This window comes from Falco rusticolus, chromosome 12 (genome assembly GCF_015220075.1).
Source record: "Falco rusticolus isolate bFalRus1 chromosome 12, bFalRus1.pri, whole genome shotgun sequence".
Classification (NCBI taxonomy): Eukaryota; Metazoa; Chordata; class Aves; order Falconiformes; family Falconidae; genus Falco; species Falco rusticolus.
The window spans coordinates 23,280,835-23,307,010 of NC_051198.1; the positions used below are offsets into that span (position 1 = coordinate 23,280,835).

The following is a 26,176-nucleotide window of genomic DNA, read 5'->3' on the forward strand; positions in this document are numbered from 1 at the left end:
CACCCAGCTCTTCTCAGCAAAAAAAACCAACCTGTGGTGATGTGGGACAGTTTTCTGATTTTTACTTATCTGTTTTTTCTTATCTTCTCAAATGATGCAAGGCACAGGTTAGATCAGACCACAAGCAGAGCATTCAGTAGGACAAAAAACCACTGTTTAAAACTACAGCACCCTTAAACTACCAGGCTTTACAGCCACGTGATTTTTTTTTTATTTTCCATTGTGCAAGCGAGAGCATTCCTGTTACAAGGGGAAATTAGTTAACAGAGCGAGATCATACAGCATAGTAGGGGAGCCCTGCTGTTACTTGCTGAAAGAACGTCAGAACTGGAAGGAGGAGGTATTAAATGTAATTCCCTGCTGCTCGCTCTCTTAAGGCACAGGCAGCTCCCCACTGGAGGCCTGCTAGCTGCAATCAAAGCTTGCCCTAAGAGACCTTCTCCACCACAGAGCCGTAAGCATCAGCAGGCTACAAAGCTCTTATTAAATTTAAGCACAATCCTGGGAAGTTTTAAGCAAAGGAGGACCCTCACCTGTGGTACTTCTGAGTGGGGCTCTACAGGATTTCACAGAATCGTGGGTGGGAGAGGCGGGAAGGGCCCTCTGATGCCACCTGCTCCCACCCCCTGCTCAGGGCCATGTCCAGGTGGCTGGCGAATGTCACCAAGGATGGAGACTCCACTGGGCAGCCTGTGCCAGTGCTCTGTCACCCTCACAGGAAAATGTGATTCCCCACCTTCAGCGAGACCCTCCCGTGTTTCAGTTCGTGCCCACGGCCTTTGGTCCTGCCGCCGGGCTCCACCGAGCTGCGTTGACCCCGGCACCCTGAGACCCCGCTGCCCCCCCGCAGCCTGGGGCGGCCCGCGCGTCCCCTCACGACCCCCCCGGGCGGCGCGGGTGGCCCTCACCTGGCGGGCGGTGGGCAGCCCGCTCGGCTCCCGCGGCCCCAGACCCGCACAGCGGCGGCCGCCGGCCCGGGGGGATCCGCCTGGCAACCGCGGCTGCCCGGGGAGGAGCCGCAGGGCCGGGCCGCCGCTCCCCTTGCCCTCCCGGCCCGCCGCCGCGGCCGCCCTCCCCGCTGCCCCGCGGCCATCTCGCCCGCCCTGCCTCCCCCTCCCCTCCTTCCCCTCCGCAGCAGCGGCTTGACGGGTCATTTTGAAACCTATTTCAGCGGCTCCTATTTATAGCTCTCCCGTCTTATTTTTAGAGCCGTGGCTCTCAGGAGGGCCTGGGCGGCAAAGGCTGGCGAAGCGTGTGCTGCGGGCGGGCAGCCAGCGAGTGCATCACCCCGAGCGCTTTCAGAAACATGTATCAAAAGGTGAGCGATAAAATGTGTTGGCACATCAGAGCCAATACTCAGACCCTCAGCACGGGGCTGTGGCTGCAAGAGCGGCCGTGTGCCCACTGACACCAGGCCGTGGCCGGGACCCTCCGCGAGGCTCTGAGGTGCAGAAGGGCCGTGGTGACCAGGTGGGTGATACTGACTGTCCGCCTGGCCCGCTAGCACGGAGCGCTCCCCAGCCACGTGCTGCTTCGAAGGTACTGTAAAAAATAACATCTTGGAAGCAATAATTCTCCCCACACATTTAATGTTAAGAGTGAGTAAAGAGTTGGTAGAAAAACATCTTTCTGTGCTGTCACTAACACACTACTGGTGGAGATGAACAATTGACGTGTATGTATCAGTCATAAAAGTGCTTAGTTATCGCTATCCAATATTTAACATTATCTTGGAAACAGGTATTATTGTAGGAGTTCATTAGCTTTTTTGAGGACATGCATTCACCCTGAATGGTACGTCCTCCCTTTCCTTGGTATGTTAAATTCACATTAAACTTAAAGGGAGCTGCACGTGCGTAATGAACCAGTGTATAGCCCAGGGCACGCACATTCCATCACCGGCGTCCATTACCCACACTAAGTGACCAGAGGATAAATTAGACTTCATGTGAGCACTATGATATTTTCTGCAGTTCTTTAAAAATGTTCATCCAGACCTCTTTGTCTCCTGCCTTTCAGATTATGCAGCTCCAAAAGAAGCTGTTAAGAAGCTGCGTTACAGAGCAGAACGGGAACTGAGGAGCCCGCAGTGGAAGAGTTACAAGCCACAGTGTCAGGCAAGAAGGCTATACCATAGGCAAATCAGCTGCATAGGCTCAGGTAATTTTGAAACAAATCCTTCATGGGATTATTAGCACGGATTAAATCTAGCTTTCTCAGAGTCCAGGCAGTCTTTTAGCACTTCACCTGAAGGAATGTTTTAATTGACTGCTAGTTATTTTATACTCTTATTGAGTGTGCCCTAACCACTCCAAAGGAACATCTTTGTTTTAGCTAGTAAGTTTCACCTGCTGTAGAGCAAGAGATAAGGAAGGACATTCCGAGTAAAACATGCTGATCATTGGTGCTCCTTGTGTATAGGTAAATAAATTTAAACATCAATACCATGCTCTGGAAAATAGTATAAGTTGCAGAACACAAGTTGTAACACTGTCTTGCTGTCAGTATTAAGCAGAGACACTGCTGTTCAGAGCCATCACAGTGACATCCCCTCTCTAAACTCTGTTTTGAGCCTAAGCAGCATATAGGGCAAGAATGTATCTAGAATAAAACCATGGTTATACAGGAAGGAGATTTAACTTCCAGCTTGAGAAAATTGTGTTTAATGTTTCCAGCCACTTCAAAATAAAATATGCCCAGGTGGCAAGTGGAAGGCAGGCTTTCTTTCCCTAAAAGTCTTCAAATTAAATCAAGCAACAAAACATTTTTATCTTCTAGCTTCATGTCTTCTAGCAGATCTCTACAGGTGATAAATGTTCTGAAGGGCAAGCTAAGCTTTAAATTTCCCCTAGGCAGTTAATTTGCATACAAATAACTGACTAGTCCTTTAATTATCCCATAGTTCTGTTGATGATAGACAAAAGCTGTAGCTCATACTCCCTCAGTTATCTTGACATAGCAAGAATAACAAGTAACTCAAAAACGCAGTATTTTGATTACTGAAGTCAGCGCACGCATGTCCAAATTCACACAGGGAACAGATGTAGTAAGTAAGACGATACCATTTATACACGGTTGCTCTTTGGGGTTGGACTGTGCTTAAGAGAAAGTTGCGTAGATTATAAACCTGCAATCAAGAAAAGTTGCTCTTATTGTGCTGATTCTTTTAGAACCAAGACAAGGCTTTTACATCCTTTTAAACACCCCCTTTTCTCCTATCAGTCATTGTTTTGACTGAAGACAAGGAAAACCAACACAAACACCTTATGCAGAAGATATAGAGCTATTTTGAAGAGCTTCCTTTACAAATGCTCCTCTTGGGACCCAGTCTCTTACATAGAGTGGATCTCTTGTCTGAACCATCCTTCTCTGTGAACAGGTAAGTTCTGATGCTTTTATTGCCTTTTACTCATAACAGGCAGGTTTCTAGCTTGTATTTAATTAATGTCTCTTATAGTGGTACTCTTGAAAAGGGAATACAAAAAATGTTTGTTGAAAGCAAACTATTACAGAAATTCAGAATGTTGAAGAATAAGCAAGAGGTAAAGGAGGTCAAACAGAAAATTTCTAGTTATCCTCATAAAGACAGAAAAGCTGTCTGCTGTTTTCATCCTTTGCTTTCCTTTGACTTAGCAGCTTCTTTTGATGCTGGCTGTGATAGAGTTTTGCTTACAGACCTGCTCTTGTATAACTCAGTAGTAAAAATTTTTTAAGACCCTACTCTGTAGGAATAAGGCAATGTCAGTCTTATTGCATACGTAGGTTCTGATCTGATGTGTTTCTGAGCAATATTAGTCTCATACCTGAAGAAATACAATTCTTTCAAAGTGATTTGACCAAAATTATACTCAGTGTTTGGGTTTGCAAATGTTGTTCAAGATTTAAGCAACTTTAAACTTGAATATTGTGACATTCCGGTTATGTTGTTATTTTCACTTTTTCTGGTACAACTTGGTCAGGAGACAACACATGAAGAAGCAACAAAAAATATCAGTCATCTGGTTCTGTAACCTTTACTCAAGTGGGTAATAGTACTGAGTTTGGGGGGACTGCTACTGCCATAGGGACCACACTGATGGGAAGTTATTTGGTTTTTAAAGATTTAATTCATTAGTAAAATACAAGGAAGATGCATAAAAATTCGGTGTTGGACTTCTCAAGAGGTACAGCAACTAAACAAACAGTTGAATGATCTAGCAGCAGCAGGAGACCTGCTAATGCAAATACTTAGTGGAGTGACTCATAAAAACAAGCTGAAAGAAAAACATTAACCAGCTTGCCCTTTCTTCCTCCATCCCTCTCTCTCCCCCCGCCTCTCTCTCCCTCTCCTCCCCTCTACTTCTCTCTCACCCATCCTCTATCTTAAAAGCACAAGCAGATCAATACCAGGGATTTTTCCCCTGCTTGCATATGGTGCATCCAAACGAATTGGTAAAAGAGGCAAAAGAGAGATGCTATTCCATTTTAAATCCCAAACTCATCTGTGACAGTCTCCCTGTTGCAGAATTATTGAAAGGAAAGACGTGTAAAGTGCTTCTCTAGCTGCCTTACAACATTCTTTAGTCACCATCTTGGTGACTAGGGCTACTCCAACCACGGCAGACAATGCTGTAGTAAAAACAAACATCAAGACTAAGACTTCAAATGTAGTTGTGCTGCAAAAACTCCTTAGAGGCTTTGGAGCCTAATTTTCAGAATTATAAATGTCAGAAATAACTGAATTCTCCCAGCCTTTGCCAATCTTCATATATCTTTAGGGTTTCTGTATTAATTCATGTTATCCTTTGGTCCTTTGCTTGCTTTCCCTCTGTGTGTCTTTCAGGGGATATTGTTATAAGCTGGGTGTACTGTAATGTGTTTGGAGTTTGCAGTTTTCTGTGGCTTTACTATTCTAAATTTTATTTCCAGGAAGCTGCAGTCACATGAGTTTAACCAACATACCTCTTACATTCTGAAGTAGTCGCATTAGCAAAGGATCACATTTGAATCAGTGTGAGATTCAAACTATTAGGTGAAAGCTACAGTACAGGAATTGAAAAGTATCACTTAGGGAGGAGGTCATCCTCTTAAGAGCATCTCTAATGCACAAGTTTTACTTCTTTAGAGAACATACCAACTGCCAATGCTTACACTGCCCTGTGAACATTAGTGGAGATCGTGCATCTTGCAAGTTCAAGCACAACATAAAGACTGCACAATTAAGCTGCTGCTGAGATTATTTCCATCATCTTCTTTTTTACATGCAACATACAAAATCTGCATTCTCACTCCTAACCAAGCTAAACTGATGGGTACTTATAAATATACTTACATCTGCTCATTTTTCTCCAGAGTACATCTTAATGGCACAGTTATAAGTTGTCTTGTTGCTGAAATTTTAAAAGTAAAATCTATCCCTTCTGTTTCTCATCTAATATATAAATAGCTTGATTTGATTCTTGGAAACCTTTAATTTCTGGCTGCAATAAACTGGTAGAGGAACATGTTTCTAAAATACATGTTTCCAACCACTGGAAGGAAGTCTGTCTTACTAATATCTTTATCATTAATTTGCAGTAATGATCCAGAAACTCAAACCAGCAGGAAGGATAAAAATATAGAGGCAAGCCTTAAATAGCTTGTTGACAGAGAAGCTTTAGAAAGAAATTTAACCTCAGTCTCAGCTACAGTGACCACTTGCCACTTTCTTTTTATATGGCATTATATTCTGTGCTATTTACTGTTCTGTCATGCATCTGTAAAGCAGATACTGTCCCTCAGTCCTTCATAGGAAAACTACATGACTGAATGCAACTCTGTAACAGAAAGCAGGATTTGGGAATTGGTGCAAAAATTCTGTTCTTTAAGCCATGTTTGGAGGTACACTATCAGTACCTTTACTCATGACATGGACTTCATAAGCAGGGCTGGTGGATTCTACAGGTCCTGAAGTCATAAAGGTAATTAGGCATTACATTTATAAAGTACCTCAACCTAGATGAACCCGTCCACCAGCCATATGGATCACTGCAATAATTTAGTCTCTGCAGTGGCACTTGATACAAGTTTGCAGTCTGATAAAGGAGACTTCATGTGACTCTTCAGGCCAGTTGTCAATCTGGGCTTGGAGCAGAGGATTTAACATTCCCTGAGACCCTCCTGAGCATTGCTCTTCTGTGTTCACTGCAGAAGATACATCTGCACAGCTAAGGAAAGGATTGATATAGATTCAGCCTTTCTTTAGAGAAAGGCAAGATCAAGCATGGGTTTGCAGATTGAGCTTCACCTTTCCAAAATGAGATCCATGACCCAGGGATTCCAAACCCTTCACATTCAAAGGAAGTGATCAGCTTAGATCCTGATGCACATCTGTGGGATTTAATCCATAGTATTGACAACTCAAATTATTACTGTCATTGTTAGTAATGCAATTATTTCATTAACAAGTTTAAAAATAATTAGCAGAATCTATTTTATAATGTTTTCAACAAATCTCAACCTGGATGCAGATGGACGATCCCTGATGAAGTGCAGGGATATCTTTTGAAGTGTTCAATTTGCGTTACAAGAGCACATTCCATGGCATTGCCATGTCATGTGTTACCTTGGCTGTAACATTATGTTGCCTAAATCTCTATGAAAGCCTTGTTCACTGCATTGTGCAAGAGACCTGGTGATTGCTTCCCAGCAGTGATGAGAATGAGTTATGAGCCTCTCTGCCTCTTCCTAAAATAACAGGGAATGAATTTCATGTGGGCAAACACTTGACTCATTCTTCTTGGAACTGATAGCTTACCACACAGGACTTGGAGGCTGCTCAGTGAACCAGTCCATGGTTCACAGGAAGAAGAAGCCTCCAGAGGAGCTCAGACACTCAAAGAATAACATTCTTAGCCAAAAATAACCCTGAACACTGAAAACAAATTGGAAAAAAAAGAAGTTGATTTACTTGTAAATCTGTTGCAGCAACATGTACCTCCAGACATGTCTGAGATGAATGGTACATCCATCTCTGTCTCTTCACTGTTCTGTTTCCAAGTAAGGCTTCTTCCCAACCATACGAGTGCTACATATGATATGCATGGCTTATGATCATGAATCACATGAGCTATGTCAGCTGCTGCTGGTGAAGACCCTGATGCAAGATGTGAAGGTAAGAATGGCTGCCCTAGGGCAATTGCAATGATACAATGATATCTGCAGAGGGACTGTGAAAAGCAGGAGAGCTTAGGAAAGACCAGAACTGTAACAATGGCATTGTGAGAAAGGGACAGTCCCACATGTGATGCTGTATAAGGAGGATGGGTAGGGATCATTCTTGGCATATCCCAAATGAATATGTAAAGGGTGCAGTGCAGCATGTTGTGTTGTGGGTCAGCACTGGTTTCTATGGATATGTGTGCAGATGGGTGTGGGGGTGAGGTGCATTCAGGATAGTAGGAGCAATACATCTCTCCTACCTGTTCACACACGCTGGTGAACTGGAAATCACCTTTTCTCACATATCCTCCACAGATGCTATATGTTTTTCCCTCAGTTCTGTAGCTGACTGTGGGGAATGGTATGGCCAAGTGTACGCTATGTTTTTGAATCTGTGTGTTTCGTCTTGACTGACAGACTTTCTGCAGACTCTTTGGCACAAAGTAGAAAATGGCTCACTGACAGCAGAAGGAATATGTCCTTCTTGGAGACGAGAATCCTTCCTTGGATGAAGGAGCTGCTGTGTACTGCCAGCTAGCATTCTTGCTGATTGTTAAGTTTCCAAATTAAAAAAATGATTTAATTCTACATGAGGCAATATGTGCTATGAGATGCTGCTGTAGCATGAAGCTTCATAGACTATTGCATAGATAGGAAACCAAAAACACACCTACCCACACAGCTTTTTCCTTCCTTTGTGTTGCCTTCCCTACGCCCTGTGCAGCCACTCCTCCTTGGCAGTGATAAAACATTCTTTCCTTGCTCACAATTTTAAATAAGGGGATAAAGAGTGATGAGCCTGCCAAGAGCAAGGCAAAGGGTCAGGAACTGCTAGGTGGTAGTGGGAAGTAAAGGAGAAGAACTTATCACTCCCCGAAGTCATTCCTGTGCTTCTGAAAATATGTAATTCCAGTACTGATACCACAGAAAGAATAATCTTTCCCATCCCTGGGAAAATTTCAGGAATCCCTCCTCCAAGAAGTACACTTAGCATCCTCGTTTGTGTGCTGAAAAATCAGCCTTCATTCCAGAGATGGCATGGGTCTCCAAGGAAAGAATAACATTTCTGTTCCAGAGTATTAGTGGCCTGAGGCTGATCTCTGTAAACTGTCTACAACTGAGGCTTCTCTGCACTGGGAAATGACATTCATGTTGGAACAGGAATGCAGGAAATTAATGTGGTAACAAACACAGTGCTAAACACAACTGCCTATATTTGGAGTTGGGCTTTTGTTTGTGCTAAACCCTGCTTACCTACACAGGAAGCTATAAAGGGATCCTGAAGTGAATCAGAGGCTTTTAACAAGATATGGAATACCCCACCTTGAAAGACACATTTAAATGCAATTTACTGGTTTAAACAGAGTGGGAAACAAGTAATTCAAAGGAAGCTGTTGTCGTTATCTTAATTTGTCATGCCAAATTCATGCTGAGGTTGAGTTTGTACTTGATAACAGAGATAAGCAAAAATGAAAACCCGTATCGGCATCTTTATAATATGAGGGATCTTATTTTTTATTAATCTGTTAAACATGTTTAGCATGGTTATGTTTACCTGAAGACATTAGTGTCAAAACCCCTATGAAACATCTAACGCTATTTGCCTATTCTTGTGGAGGGTCAAGAGGGGTCACTTAAAAATGGCAGGTGCAGATTGACATGGAAATCCCATTTGCTAAATGTCTTTAAGGAACACACTGCCTCTGTTCTATCCAGCTGCTGGTTTTGTTAGGACCTGTGCATCACTAGGAATGCTTCCTGTTATAACACATTATCTTTGAACAAAAATGTGTTGCATTTTACTTCTCGGAGAACTGGGATATGTAAGTACCTGTAATGGGTTTGAACAAATCATAGTAAGACTAGAAATGTTAGACCATAACTGCTTAATCCTGCAGTTATTTTATTAATTTTTCTTTGTTATTGATGTAGTAACTAATTGAAATGTTAATCTAGGTTATTTGTTAAGGTATTATGCCTACTTTATATTCAATTCATGTTCCAGTACTGCAGGTTAAAGATGGATTCGCTATTAGAAAAATATGAAATTCTTGGATCTCAGCGGTTTTGACTTAAGGGATTGAGTTGTGTTAATTGTACTTGTCTACCCACAGGGTGTAGAGATGATCAAAAGGTTGGCAAGCCTTATATGACTGATATTGTTGCATGTGAACAATAGATTTGCAAAAGCAGAAATTTCTCCAGAAGTTAGCCTATGGGGTAACTACTTCAGCGGGCTGTGCAGCACAGGTGTAATAAAACTAGTGACGGTGTGACCTTGGGGAGTCACTATACTTGATACTTTCTGCTTCAGATCGTAGGTGCTTTTTGTTGAGCTTGGATAGAGTTACAGGAAATACTTTCAAAATGGTATACGTAGTACAAGGTGGAAGATACTGCTGTTATTTTAATTCTGTTTTCATGCAGCATAGAAAGTGAGATAGTGTTTTGGATATTGTCCTGAGAAGAGAAGCCAGGAAATTATTTTTTAAAATCCTGATACTGACATTTAGGCAAAGCCAGAAAGAATGAGGCAGCTCCTGAGGCACAGTTACACCACTTTTGCTAGAGGATCGCTAAATTATCCCTAGTTACTCTATTTTCAAAGTGCAGATACAATGCTTATATTATGAAGGTTAACTACATAGTGTATGACAGATTGCTTTGAAGACTGAGTATTGAAGAAATTGCATACTTTTAAATAGGGCTCTATATTTAATAACTTACCAGATAGCTGGCTCCTGCTCCCTCTGTCTTGCAGCAGGTTTGCAATCTGTTTTAATGACAGTAGGATGACCTCCAGAGTTTCTATAATTTTCATCTACATTTTATTTGAAGACTGCAATGCCTAATCTAAATGACTTTTTGTGTTGTCTCCAACCCCAGTTCCACGTAACATTTAGAAAAGTCCAGTGATAATTCAGGAGACAAAAAAAGCTCCTTAGGCCCTAAGATCCTTTAGCATTTTAGATATTTGATCATGTATCTAAATTCCAACATTGTGTCAGATTCACTTTTTCTCTACTTTTATAGCTCTTCATCCACTATTTAAAAAGAAAGCCAGTTGTTCTGTCAGCTGAATACTTCAGTATGTGAATGTGATGAAAGTGAAATCATGACAAGTAAATAGCATAGAAACAGCTTAGTTGTACAATTGTGCACATTTTAGGAGAATAAAACGTGTGCTCACTTACTGTATTTGGACAGGAGAGAACTATTGTTTTGTAAGAATAATTTCCCAGCTACGGGAAAATAAATTTTAAATTCCTGGCACTTCTCTTCATCTGAAAATTCAGGGGAATTTAGAGCTGCATGTGCAATTTGTGGCTTAAACCCATCTCTGAAGAAAGTAGAAGTGTTGATGGAATAAGTCAGGGTAAAACAGTGACAGGTAACTGTGTTGTGGTAGACCTGTAAGGGTCTGCCAAGAGACATGATTTTTGCTTACTCTGTTCCATGTACTGAGCTGAACCTTTAGTCTGAGCAAATGTGAAAGTTTTCAGGAGCTGCATCCTTTCCCCTCTGTGTATGGGAATAGGCTATGCGGTATGCCACTTTTTCGCATCCTTGATCTGACAGCTTCACATCAGGAGTGGTGGACCGTGATGGTGACCTCAGCTGATGCTGAGCCCCTGGTCTTCTCTCATTGGCACTCTGGGCAAGTTGTAGCTCTCACTTACTTTTGTCTAGTCCCCTAGCTTATTCCAGACAGCACAGTTGCACTTTGGCTTTTCACTCTTGTGCAAGAGCTTCTCTCACGCTTCAGGTGTTGGGAAAATCAAGAGAGTACATGGACCAGGTTTCTTCATATGTCAGTGCCACATACAACATGTAGGCAGGATATTATGTGACCATATTCTTCTTCCTGATGGACACAGGGCTGTGTAGGACACTCCTCTCTTCCCCAATGCAGACATACAGATGCAGTCCAGTGGGAATGCCTCACTGTTGCTACAGTAAACTTCGAGGGCTACAGTAATACTTAAAGTTCAGGGTTGCTCAGATCCCTGGAAAAGAATTTGGTCTGTAATAAGTAAATTGTATTTGATTTAGAATCTGTTGTTTACTTTCATTTAAATCAACAAAAATGAAGGAGAAACAATTAAATATATTGCTTGCTAACTACATACAAGATGTATGTGTTCTATTACATCTCATTCTGTTATTTTTGTCCATTGGCTAATAAATATAATAAACATGCCCAACTTAAATACATTACTGCAGGATGCTAATATACTGAGGATATTGAATATAATAGTTGTCCTGGAGAAATTGTCCAACAGAACAAATAAAAAAATACATAAATAAGTTGATATGTTTTGATGTGATTATTCTGTCTTAAATTTCTAGGGACAACAAATATCACTCTGATTTCTTTGTCAGAAGTCCTAAATAGCAAGATAGAGGAACAAAGGGTGATCACCAGAGTCACTGACTTAGACCATTTGTAGTGAATTTTGCTCATTTATTTTAAATAGTTGATTTTTTGGCATATGCTTACTTGAGGGACTCTTTCCTAAGAGTCCTAATGAGTAATACGTTTGTGTTTTACAGAGGTACTTAAGAACAGAATTTATCTGACCTTGATCAAACTTTAGTTATCTGTTACTTGTCAGCAGGCTTCTTTTATTTTATGAAAAAAATATTTTATGAGGAGTATTTAATTCAAAGCAAGCCTGCTACACTTAATTTTCAGTAAAACAAAACAAAAAATAAATTCAGTGAGCTTTCCAGCACACAAAAATGTTGAATTAATTACTCAGCATTATTCTGTGTTCTTTGATAAAGGTTTCAGCACTGCAATTTATATCAGCAGGGTACCTGTCCAACATGATTTTCAGGGAGATTCCAACTGAGCCCTGCTGTGTAAAAGTATATACTTTAAATAGGTTCCTATTTTTGTATTGCTCAAGGGTTGAATGAAAAAATGAAATCAAGGTGCATGTGAAGGTCTATTTTTAGTTTTGCACATAGTGCATGAACTCTAGAGTAAGAGTGGAAATGCAGACCACAACCATGTATTTCTTGAAATAGCCCACAATTTAGTAGATACTGTTACTTTTATTTCTGCCTGAGCGATGCTCTGTGGATTTGTTCAGTAAATAAAAAAAACAGGATATTGATGATGATTTGAGCCTCCAGAGTCTTCACAGTCCTTGCAAGACCAGTGCAAGGAATCCTCTTACTCAGGGGTCCTCAAACTATGGCCCATGGGCCGGATACGGCCCCCCAGGTTCCTCAATCTGCCCCCCCGGTATTTACAGACACCCCCCTGCCCTCGTTGGGGGTGGTGGTGGGGAAACCAAGCACCCGCAGATGACTGCCTGCCACTTCATCCGCGCGCCAGCCTCCTGTTTAAAAAGTTTGAGGACCTCTGCAGTCTTACTGTTCCTGTCATTTTTCTATTATCAATTTTATCATTCATACCAAAGGAGTTTAATCAGAGCCTGTTATGCATATACATACAGCAGATAGCTCTGAAATTAGCTGCCTGAAATGCCAAGTTGTTTCTTGTAGGGAACAGCTCTAGTCTTGTTTGTGTTGATGATAACCCATGAACAGTTTTTCCTGAGTTTTCTGGTGGTTTTCCTTAAACTTGACAGGCTTAGTTGGATTTTGGGTTTTAGGCTGTCATCGTGTTCCATTTCCAAAATATGACTGGGAGAGACCTGTGCTGTAATCTCCATATAACTGCTGGATTTTTATATTTGGAATATAAAAAAACCCCACCATCATAACTGCAATACATCTAAAGGATGATCTATAGCTTTCTGCAAATTTATGCAGAAGTTCATAAATATTAGTCATTTTGAAGGCTGATACTCATTTTAATCCCAAAAATCCTCATGTGCCAAATAACTTTGTGGCTCCTTACCTGTATACTTGTATTGGTAAAAATTATTTGTATCACACATGCTTGCAAAGCTGTGTACATGAGTCCTTGTATGAAGCCTCATATCACTTTTAAGTTTACTGCTTGAAGGATGTGCATCAAAGCATTTTGTGCATCATTAGCTTGTTCCTTACCAGACGACATGGTACCCACACAAATATTACCATCTGGTAACTTCTGTTTAAAGCAGCTGTTGTCAGAGTGTTCCAGAATTTTAATCAGTATCTAGATTTCTAAATGGCAAAGCCAAGATACCTTTGATCTTATTGCAAATAGAAGAGCTTCTTACAGTACAGGGCTGTGCTACAGTGCGCTGATCACCTTGAACTGTATCCATGCACAAAAGGGCCATGTTCCAGATAAAAGTTCCTAGATGATAATTGACTTGTTTTAGGATAACTTTCCATGGGAACATCTGCAAGGTCATGTGGAGGGAAACAAGGAGTGGAGAGTGCAAGAGAACGAGAGTTGTCCACTAAATTGTGATGGTCCAGAAGTTGCTTGGGCGCTTGAGTTTTAAGGCAGGATGCAGCCGAAAGCACACTGATTTTATTTTGGGCCAATGCTTCTTATCAACCATGCATTGATAAAATCTGCTACTTTTAGGTTTTGTGATATCTGTGTCAGGTCACAGTTGCACACTGGAACAAGTTGGGCTAAAAAGAGATGAATCTGATATATAGCTTTGCAAATAGTAAAATCTAAAAGAACCAGTTCCCAATGTGTTTTTTTTTCACAGGGATTTATTTATCATTTTGGAAGGACACAGTAATGGAAAGATACTGATGAAAGAACTGGCAGGAATGGGTCTTCCATTGCTGACATGTAACAGGTGTGAAAATTTTATCCTTCATTTCCTTGAGTCAGCATAGTGTTTAAGTTTTTAGCTACAGGAGTGATTTAATAGGAATTTCTGTGTGTTACAGTAGCAAGGAATAGAATTGCCTTAGATACAGACATTGACTCGATAATTTTTACCAACACAAACGTGGATTTCTCTCCGAGGAACTCAGTATTGGTACCTTGTTCTCTGGTTAGTGGAGTTGTGCCATTGATGGAGCATATAACCATGACCAATAAGTTGTAACTATAGAAAACAACTTACGTGTTGCTGAAAATTACAGTTTCCTCTGGGAATTATTGGAGGAGAGAGAACTGGGGGACTTGTTGCTATAGCAGTAGGTAAAATGTAGCCCACTATAGATGAATAATATTGGCATAGGATTTCTATGAAACACAGCAGAATGCATGTAAGAAATCAGTGGGTACATTTAAAGAAGGATTAACACGGAAGAGCTCAAATGTCAGTTATCTATCATCTGATTTTATTTATTCCCCAAACGAAGAAACAAAACCCCATCCCCCTCCAAAATTCTGTAACATTTTATTTCCCTAAACCTTAAACACTTGTTCTTCTGTGCTGTTTTCGCATCGCCTTCTTATACTGGGCAAAGTTTGCATCCATATTTGCCATGTAGCCCTTAAAAAACACCAGTTACAAAGACTGGGGTACTCTACTAGAAACTGCAGGTACTAATGCCGTTTCTAGGCACTGTTCTTTGGGAGTGTTTTGCAGTCTGGGCACTGGTCTATACAGACATTAAAAAGAGTGAGAAGTGTTCTACTGTGATTCTTGTGTTCTGCAGATTCTCACAGCTATCCTTTCCTGTTGAATTCTTATGATTGAGTTTTTTCCACATTTGTGGCAGCTGAAGTTGTGTAGGCTTGATGTCTGCTTGTCCGATGGTATCTAGGAAATAGGTGGAGTGCTTGCAAAGACTGTATAGTTGCAGAGGGAACTTATATCGTTATTGGTGTCTTCTGCCATTGGGACATGTTTTCTGCTACTTGTAGTAATCTCCTTGCTCACTTCTGGTTAGGGTGGCTGAATACCCTTTCATCTGAAACTGTGCCACTTCTCCACGAGTGATTAAGGGACTGGATCTCAGTCCTAGGTTTTCACAGATATTGTCGCTGATTTGGTTCAGGTGAGAATAGAAGTTAATAGTCAGCCACATTTGCCCTGTGATAAATAGCTCCAGAGAAATAGCACAGGAGATTGATTTGGATGAATATGCTGAAACATAGACTATTTGAAGACACATACTGGGCATTCCACTTACTTATGTTTAATGTATATTATTTATTTTGTATGCCTATCAGTCCACGCAAGAGAGTGGGTTTCTGTAAAGCACTTTATTTTCCCTTTTCTCTGACTTAACCGAAGGCAGAGACACGCTCGAGGCACCCACACTCTTTTATGCATATCTACTGCTGTTCATCGATCAGGGAGCCACAGTCAGCTCATCAAGGCACTCTGCAACCTTTGTAATGTGCAGTTGCTGGTGATTTTTTTCCCCTTCCAGGGTATAATTGCTCAGTCCCTACTTTATCATAGATTTAATAAGATATTTTTCTCAGCCATTCAAGTGCTCTTGCTAAAGTACAATTATAGCAATTATATTAAGGAAGGTTATGAGCTGAAAAAATGTACAAAGCCTTATTTTGAAATGAGGTAGTATTAGCAACATGAAGCTTGGAACTTGACCAAGATAAAACAGATTAAAGAAGACCAATTTTTGGAAGACCGAGGTGTTTTTTCAAAATTGTAGAAGTGTTGAAAGAATTGGGAGTATCACAACAATGCTGATTTGGAACAGACAGAGGAATCAGATTGTTTTGCTCTCACACTTGAGTAAATCAAGAGATTCCAATTGAGCAAATATAATTCTGCCAACAGAAAACCAAATGTAAATAAGAGGAGAACTGACCTAGAGTATCTTATCCTTTGGAAAGCTCTAATGTACATGTCAAGTCTGACATTTTCTTTTTTCTGTATTGAAAAAACAAATATGCCTCCTGTTGGTTTATTTTTGTGCCCTCAACAACACAGGGAAGCATGTGACATGCCAAATGTCATTTCAGTATGAATTACGTATACGCATACATTCTGCTGGTACAGAAATCACAGCACTTTGCAATGGATTCTGCTGCCTCTTGCTCCTCCAGTTTGAACAGACTAGACTTCAGAAGAACTAGTCATCAGGAAAAAGGGAGCCTGCAAAGCCATGACATTTCATCAGTACCTGGCTTCTCTTAACAAAATTCTTGATAGGCAGAACATAAACAGCAAGATGTATCTTTCAAGAACCATTTTATATGACTGAGTTTTTAATGCTTGATGCACCAGGAGCAGTCTGCATTAGAAACAGACCATGATAGTAGCCTGATTTTATCAGATCTACTAGTGTAACATTTATATTTCTGCAGGTTTTATAGGAGATAGGGACTTTGTCTAATGTGATTCAAAGAGTCTTTGAATCACATTAGACTATTGACTGATCAAGTCAGATATCTTGCTTCCTACAGTGGCCTTGACCTAATACTTCACAGCTGCAATAGCAACTACTCCAAGGTGGCCAACTTAAAGACAGAAAGTAACTTCTGCCTGCGCCTATCACAGATTCAAGAATTTAAACAAACTATCCATAGTCATTGATTATTAACATGGTCTTAAAAACATAGCTCCAGATACTTCCTGTATTTATATACTTCTATATTGCAAAAAAATTAAATACAATTTTATAGAAAATTCCCTTTTTGTAAAAGCAGAGAGGCATCTATTGTCTTTGAACTGCAGGTTAGAAAAATGTTAAGTCCTCTTCTCCCCCTCTCTTCCGTAAGCAAGATAACAAGCTGTTAACTGAGTGCATCTCAAAAATGAGAGAAAGGGAAACTGCAGCCTGCTCTGCAAACACTACTGATGGAACTATTTCTGGTACTAAATTTTATTCAGTTGTAAATCTGTGTTGGCTTGAGCCCTCAGCCACCAGCTATGGATTTAATCAACGTTTGGAGCTGGATGAATAATTCAATTTGATCTATTTTCTTTCAGCACGCGAAATCCATCTTCAGGTTTCAGCTCTCATGTATTTATCCAGATACTACCTGAATCCTTTCAAAACTCTGCTTGTCTCCCTTCAAGATGATGGTTCCAATAACATGAGCGGGCTCTTAGTCCTGCAAAGTGTTCTGCTTAAACAAAAACAAATCAAAAATGCTGTGCAAGGGCAAACCTGCAAAATTCAGCCCTGATGTTTCAGTCTCTGGGTTAAAGGGATACATGGGTGACTTTCTAGCAAGGATGAAGTGAGTGGCACAGTTCCCATGTACTTGGAAAAGAGCATGGTTTCAGATTAGGTCCTAATTCCTGCATGTGAGAATGTAAAATTCAGACTTGCGAATGCTGTTTTTAAATGTGTTTTTCATGTTCAGCTTTATGAAATGTCTATTATTAGTTTAAAGAAAGAGAATGCAAAGGTGACTGATATTGTTGCATCGTAAATATTTTTATGAATTTTTATTCAAATCTGTTATATCAGTTTTATGCTGCAAAAACTTCAGGTTGGTCAGGTTGAAATATAACTTCCTTACATTAAAGAGGTCAAATTGAGTTTTCTGATTTGGATGACCTGACATAAAATACCAGATGACTCATTCCCCCTTCCTAAAAACATAACTTGACTGCTTAGATGCTATAGAAACTTTATGGAAAATACTGTAATTTAGTGTGGGGATGGTCATTTGTTTGCAAGTTTGGAACATCTTTGGTAGAGCAGCTGTTTTATAGCAGTCTTGTCCCTGGCTCTGGACTACATGACCATCCTGCATTTGATGGTCCTTGTATTTTGGATTTACTTTTTCTGGTTCTGTTAAACCTCCATCGCATTATGGGTTCAAGTTCATGTGCCTCATGTCTTTCATTCCCCATTAGACATCAGCAAAAGCCAAGGAACAATATCTAATACAACCTATTTACCTTCCATCCAGATCCCACTCTTTTCAGTGAACACTTTTAGCTACTGACATCAAGAAAACAAAATTATGTATTTTAAAAACAATGAAGGTGTGCCAGTAAATAGTGTTATGATGAAATAGGTATAATGGGGCTATATTGTGGGCAGCAGATTGATGCTCTTTATTAATTTTCATGCTTTTAGGTGCTTGTGTTTTTAATGCAAGGTAATAGGTACCATTTTATCTCATTGTTACATTTAGTGCCTTCAAGCGGATTTAGGAATATGTGTGATGATTTAGGTTTTTTGTTCTGGTAGTCTGGCAACCTTTGGATCAAATGGAGAAACAACATGTAAAATGACAGGCTGGTGAGAATGAAGGTCAGATAGATGTAGATTCAACATCAGGGTAAAGATATAGGCTAGAACTTGGAGACCAGTTTTTTTCTTGCCACTTGTGTTGTGACAGAGCTGCTGCAAATCTTTCCAGCAACGTGGGAAATCATATTTATTTCTGTTGAAAAAGTTACTGGTTGAGGCTAAGGCTAGAACTGGGTTAACTGCGCCTGTCCTGGTAATAGGTGACAGCAAGAAGATTTGGGTTGAGTTTGGTTATTTATGTTGCCCTCTAACATATTCCCCAATCCTCTCTGGGATAACTGCAACCATCTTCGCTTATAAAGGCTCTGGGTTAGACAAAAGGCATGAAAGCTTCTGCAGTTTTCCTGCCCTGCCCTGGTCCATGTAGTAGAGTGGAGTCCTTGAATTCATCCTTGCCTGCATTTCTTCCTTCCCATCCAAGTCTGATTGTTGATGGTCTTGAAATGTATGTCTATGTGGCACAGGAGTAGGAGGGCACCTCTCTATCCTTATAAGACCCTTTCTTGACTGGAACTAACGTGACAAGAAGAAGCAGGAACAAGATCTATTTTTTGTACGACTCTTCCCTCACCTGGTGAATTGGAGAAGAATAAATTCTCTCCTACCTCAGGTATACCAGTCAGTAGTGTCTCACTGTCTCCTTGTAGGAGGAAATCCAGGCTTTCAACAATCTATTTATAGAAACAAAATACCCATAAAAGCCTGGCTGTCTACAAGTCCCTGGAAGAACAATGCAGGTCACAGCAACTTTGAAGTACTTTGTCTTTTTGAGTAGTTTGGATACAGATTTAAGTAGATTCACCTTTTGGCAGTGATTCTCTATACTTTGTACAGAAATACCTGGAAATATTTCTGTTTAGTCCTTTTGCCTTCTGGGCAAAGATTATATTACATTTCAGATATGATCTGAAAATATCTAATGCCCTCTGTTTAAGTGCAATGGAGAACATTTTGATTTTCATGGATACTGAATGCTAGTATGGATTTAGCAGCTCAGTTCTTACTTATCTTTCAGATCATTAAATCTGACATATGTACTCCATGGAAAATAGAAGTAATTTTGTTCCTCATGATTATGAAAACATTAGAAAGGCTGAGGTACATCTGTCACAGCTGTCCATTAATGTAATTGTTATATTTCACAATAGGCAACTTGCAGGCTTGGATTTTCTTAACGCTGCTACTGAGAGAGCTACTAGTCTTGACCTTTCCAAAGAACTTCTTTCAGGTAAAGGCAGTCAGAGATGTTCATAGCACCCACACCATCTGGAATACACTGCCCAGCAGGACTAAAAGTGAAATGTTACTATTATACTACCTCTTGGCTCAACCCATTTGCGTGTTGATGTTTCTTGGGTAAGATTTCTCTCCTCTCTTATAATACCAATGCAGATTTGAGCCTTATGGCAGAAATGCTGAGTGGGTGGCAAGGATGTGAACAACTTATGAAGCCACTCTTGCTCCAGAGATACTATCCAAATGGCAGTCACTCATCAGCTTATTATCATTTCCTAATGTCACATTCCCATCATCAAGCAAAACAGCTTAACTGAATGTGAACAACATGTGGAAGATGTTTGAGTGTCTGGTGTCACCTATGTGATACATAAATATTTAACTAGCTTATGGGATATTGTTTTTCTAACACACAGCTCTGTTTTTCTAAGACACAGCAACTATCCATCTGCCTCAAGTATACAAAAGCACTCATATTTTCTAAAACTTGTGTGCTCTTGTATAATTGAAAAAAAAAGTTCTAGACACTTTCTGAAAAGGGACAGTCAATAACTCCATTTTCATGCTAGGGATATTGAGTTATAGTGTGTCTTTCCAGTGATAGCCTCACAGACTTGAAATTAATCCTATCTCTACAGACCTGCTGGGCGTAGCAAGTTGCTGCAGATCTAGCTGCAGACAGCATCCATCTCATTCTGTTCCTCCTGGAGGAACAGAATCCAGTTCTTAAAATCCCTCCTTGGCTGGTCTGAAGTTGGCAGTTTGCAAGCATGTATGAAGAGATCAGCTGCTTAAGGAAAGGCCGTTTCTGTGTTCTTTGGAGAAGAATGAGCTTATAAGAAAAAACGAGTGCAGTAAACAGCTGAAAGCTGATGTGCTAGACTAAAACAGGGCAGAATAAGATTGTTGGTGTCCCAAATTTCTCCCTTTTCATGCTCCATTCTCTCCTTCAAATTGGCAGCTGTTTTCAGGAATGAGCACTCATTCCTTCGCCTAACTGTTGGCTAAGAGGCCATTTCTAAGACTGATGGAATATCATTCAAGACTAGAGTGCTTTCCTTAGAGACACAAGTTGTCATACTCCTATCCTTTCCCCTAAACCTCAAATACATCTGTATGCCACACTTTCTTGTAAAATGGCCGTAACAGTTCGTGTTTCCTTCCCAAACCTTTTTATGGCCATAGCCCTAATGTTATTTTAGCGCCAGCTTCATGACTGCCAGCATACTTACCTCACAGTTACGTAGATTTTCCATGGAGACATAGGGCGTCTTATTCTTGGGGGGGAACTCCAGTTTAGCAAGTAAGACTGTGTTAAAACTGAAACTATGTTAATTGCATAGTCTATCTTATTACCTTAGGCTTCAACCTTCTCTGAGTCTTCTGTTGTTTTTCTTTTTCCCTTGTGAAGTAGTGAATCTGTACTTTCCTTTGTTTTTGACTTAACTTTGAAGTATGAATAGAACCTTTTCTTGGTTGCTTTTTTTTTTTTAATCATTGCTTTTAAAGCTCATTTTGCCTTTCAGCCTTTCTAACTCTGTTATGGCATTCTTGTGCTATTCCTTCATATTCATCCTTAGTCCTGTGGCCTTTTCACACTTTTTATATGAGTCCTCATCTTAAATATTACTGAACAGAAATTTTATGAAGAATTGTGACAAATTATTTAATGTATTTTGTAACTTTTATAAGTACATAATTCTGGATATCCTTCTACATAAAAAGTAGTCACATAAATATTCGATCATTTTGATCTTGTAAATTCTTGTCACACTGACTGAAAAGGATTTTCTCTTCAGTTTTGAGTTCATCACCATTTACTTTCACTGCAGCTGTGGTTATGTGTCAATGTAGTGTGATGTTCCTATTGTATAAGAATGCTTTTTGTGCCAACATGTATACACAGATGTCCGTGCCTTTAAAAATATAATTTTGCATCTGAAATCCACAATTCCGTTCCTGTGGATCTGTTTCCCATTTCTTAGATGAAAACAAGTCAATGGTGCCACTAGTACAGTTATGCCTGTGGTGCTGTTGAAGGTACATACATCAAAACTTTTACCTTCCAATGGTATCAGTAGATCAGCATCTTGGAGTTATTGCATGACTTTTCTGTAATTGATATGTAAGTCAGGGACTGAAATATAAAGCAGGAGCAGTTTTATCTCTAATTCTTCCAGTGCTGGCGCAGTTAAGGTACCTTATTTTGCCCAAGTATTTGTACCCGTGGAATAGAAGAGAGTCTATACTACCTTAGCAAAATGATATGAGATTGAATAGAAAGGCATTATGGAACCTGTAAAGAATACAAAGGATTGGTTAGATAGGATTCATATGTCTTTGAAAGGAGATGGATTTTTGTTTAGAAAAACAGTTTATATTTCTAACACTTAGGAGTTGTATGTGGGAATTTTCCAATCTGCTTCTTTGCCATTGATTTCAAAAGGAATGGAATTAATCTGACAAGATTTTATAAGAAAAATGCTCACTTTGAATATTTTGCTAATGACATAACAAGGTCAGTCTTTCAGTTGTGCACTTTTTATTTATCCCTATAAATGCCATATCTGATATATAAATATATAAAACATTACACTTCTAGGAAAGTTACATCTTCACAAGGCAAGAGAGTTAATATTTTTGTCTAAATAAGGAAAACATTTGGTGTTTAAATAAAGACAGCCACAGGTTCAGCCAAAAAGTGTACTACTGTTTTATTTACCCAAGTTCATTTAGGGCTTGCTTGCTGAAATGCTAAATTTGCCTCTATATTTCATTGATTAGCAGGTTTACAGCCCACCTATAGGACTATTTCCAGGCGTTGCATCTGAGAACTGATAGCTAGAAGACAAGAGGTAGCAAAAAACAGCTTACTGAAAGCTGATTCACTGCAATATGTGAACGCTCCTTACTCTTGTTTCAGGACAGTTAGGCAATTCAGTTAAAATCAACTGCAGCAATTCCTGAAACTCACCTGTCTGTGTTGTAGCAGGAAAAGGGCATACCTTCAGGTGCCAGGGAGAGAGGTTTTAGGAAGATGTTGAGGACTGATTATTGGGGTTTTTGTCCTCTGGAACAGACTGTGAGTGCTCATGGGATGAAACTTTGAGCAAGCAACTTTTGCCATGTGCTTAGGTGCCAAGCCTGCAGGAGCTCGCAGCCTGCATGGGCAAGCACCCCCTTGCCCTCGGGGCACCTTTGTCCCAGTGCGCTGGCTCCGAACCTGGGCCATGTTTGGAGTTGGCCCATTTTCTCAGATACTGGGAATTAAGGCCAGTTACTCCAGATGAGGAAGTAAGTGAATGTCTTTAGCCTAGCATTTATAGTAACTGGCCTGTGTTAATTGTCTTATGACAAGCGTTTCCGGCTCATCTTTTTGGTAGTTTTCCATGCCTTAGGTGTGAGACAAGCATCTGAACTTTGTTGAGCTTTGGAAACAGGAAAGTCTTTTATTACCTTCTTCAAAGAAGGGCAATTTGTGTAATATGTTTTATTTGTTACAAAATGTCAATAGTTTTATGTCTGATGGTAGAAGGCCAAAAAAGTATTTGAAACTGAATGTTTTCTTGTGTTGTCTTCTATCAGCTGGTATAGCACAGTGAAAGGTTGTCTGATATGTTAGGGAAAATGCTTCTGGGGTCTATTCCAAGGTTAGGCATATATTGCTACTGTGCTTAAAAGCGTCAATTACTATGCATATGCATTGCGTGTGAGTGAGAGATGTGTTTGTGGTACGCCAGTCAAAACATTGTATTTTCGTGTTCTAAAATTCCATCAGAAAGAGAAACTTGGAATTGATTCATGGAGTTTTTGATGGAAAAGGAGAAAGAGGTAAAGCAATTCTGAGAGTTTAAGAATATTCTTGAACTCTATTGAAATGAATAATTCGGGCTTTTTGGGGAATTATTCACAACTGGAAATCAAATCAACACAGGGAAAAAACTACATATAAATGGAAAAAATATGGTATTAAGCAAAAAATTATTCCCAAGCCATTTCATAAAGCAGATATACTTATGGAACTAATTATTGTTGTTTTTTTGTTTTGTTTTTTTTTTTAAATCTATAATATCCCTATCTGACATGAAGACCTTCTGGGCCATTTGATATAAGTATTCTACAGCAGAGATTAAAGAGATCCTGAAAAAACATTTTTGGGGACAGGGTTGGAGAGAGAAAGCTAGGCAAAAGAAAAGAAGGAAATAGTAATGACAAAATGGAAGTGAATCTAAGATCTAATAGCTGTAATATTTTTTCAGTTCCTAGAAAATCCAAATGACTACAGTTGAAGATTGTGAGAGACATAGCAGAGTTATAGCTGCATAGTCTTGGACTGCAAATGAGATTTGCATTATTTTATCAAAGAAAAGATAATTTGATCTGCCCTAATTCTCAGGGGACAACCCACCCGAGTTCCCATTCCCCTAGGAATTCCAGGAAAACCTGTTAATTAGTCTCTGATTCATAGAGGCTGACTCTTCCCCTACTCTGGATTTACACTCGAAGATTTTAATTAACAGACTTATATTAAATGAACGCATTTCATACATTCCTAATTATTGTCAGTACCAAAGTGCAGACACACTAGATTTACAGAGAGTTGTGGCAATTGCTCATAGAAACGAGTTACACAACTTGCAGAAATGAGAAAGGAGAACAGGCAATTTGTGTGCTTGTGTAATAGCCAAATGATCAAAAATGGCCTAAGTAAAAAGAATTGATCATCTGAAAGCATTTTTGTAGACATGCACACCAGGAAAATTTTTTGCCTGTAGAAAAAAAGCCAAGCAATCAAAACAGAATTAGAGCAGAAACACAGGCTACGTGGAAAATCTCTCTCGATAATTTATGCTGTCAGGTCACCGTGTCAGACTTGCTTTGACCATCTTTGATGCTTCTTTTAGTTCAAGAACATCTTACTTATTTTTGACCTAAAATTCAAGGGGCTTGGTTTTCTGTAGGATTTATTTTTGTTGATTCTTAGGTGGCAGCATTTACATGTTTGTTTTCACAGAGAGAGAGAAAGCTGTTACTGTAAGCAGTTGCTTACAGAGTAGCTGGAATCCTGTACTTAAAATGCACAAAAATAGAAAACATTCTCTGTTTTAAAGAACTCCTTGCACTAGTGACATATTAACAAATAATATGTAGCTCAGTCTTTCTTCAAGGCAGATTTTCCTTTAATTTGCATCTACATATTCATTATAGCTGTCAGGCTTTTGGTAAGTATAAAGTTTTTAAGTTGTTAAAAATACCACTATGATCTTATTTTATTTGGTCTTTGTGAACAACTCATATTTCCAGCTCTTCACTGCAAACAAAAAGGCAAAGAAATCAAAGAAAAAAATGTTCCAAAATATTTGTCTGACTTCAGACATCAGGGCTTTAAGCAAAACATTAACTATTTTAGACCTTCTGGTAGAAAGTTGTGAAGGTTAGGTATGCAAAACTATCAAAGTACCTATCACAGGGACTCATATATGGCACATCTCCCTATGAAAATTCCAAGAAATTACATCATATGACTGGACATGAGTACTATAATTGTTTTAATGTTATCACATATGGGTCTGTTTCCACAGTCTGGGCCCAGATTACTTAACCTGTAAAATTCAGGAAAAAAAGTTCCTTTTTAATTGAGTAAGAGTGAGAATGAGCTCTATGGAACACAGCTTTCATAAAAAGTTTTTTTTAGATAATTTTCTTTCTAGAGGAGTTCATCTATAGGCCATAAAAGAGTGGATTATAGTTAGCAGATTGGAAATCAAGCATGCACAAGTGTTTGGCTACAAGTTAAGTCCCCAAAGTCAAGGCAGATTTTCTTTTACTAATGATAATATTCCTTTGTGGATGCATATATTTACAAGTGGATTACAGAATGTTTAAGAGAGAGAGACAGAGTTACATTCATTCTCTTAACTCTCACCATATCTTCAAATATTTAAAATCATATATCATAAATTTTAGAATAAGGTTATATGACTGCCATATCACTAGATTACTTTAAATAGTATTCTTTGCTTTGTTAGGTGAGTGTTGTGATAATGACCTTTTCACAAATATTACAACTAACATCAGTTTTTCTGTGTAAGATTCCTATGTGATACGATTTCTAGAATATGGGGTAACTATGCTTTTTTTTTTTTTTAAGGAATTTAATACAAATATAAACAATATGCCTCAAATTAATAACATCTGAACTTGGAAAATCTGTGAGCAACCGAAGGTAGGGAACTAAATATATCAGGGTCCTTTTTCAAAATTTATAATTGGGATAATCATAATACTGCAGCCCATGGTGGGGGTGGGGGGAAGAGTGGATGCAGGAGACATCAAGAATTAAATTTCTAAAAAAAGTTACGGAAAATAAAATCAAACTCTAAAGATTATGTTATTCCCTTCTCCTTTGTCCTAATCAATAACTATTGATACAGCTGAGAAAAGATGCTTAAAAGCCTGTTATGTGACTGCTACTTAGGAAATTCATAAATTGGAAGAGAAATTGTAGCAGTGTACATCTTACTCCTTTAAACAATGGAACATGTTTTCTATTTTGAGACACACCTGACTCTAAAACATACTGGGGATCTTTCATCAGAAATTAGATTGCATGCTGCATATGCATGTTTCATGTGAATGATGCTTAAGAAAGGAAGAATTAATGGGGACACTAATTTTCATTTATTCATTT

At 39.3% G+C, this 26,176-nt stretch overlaps 1 long non-coding RNA gene across 1 annotated transcript; it reads left to right on the top strand.

The window, feature by feature from the left end:
• The first annotated feature begins 1,236 nt into the window (after positions 1-1,236).
• LOC119155909 lies at positions 1,237-25,711 on the top strand. The gene is made up of 4 exons (XR_005106909.1): positions 1,237-1,318; positions 2,020-2,160; positions 3,223-3,379; positions 25,637-25,711. It is a non-coding gene; the product is annotated as an uncharacterized LOC119155909 (long non-coding RNA).
• Positions 25,712-26,176: the final 465 nt, after the last annotated feature.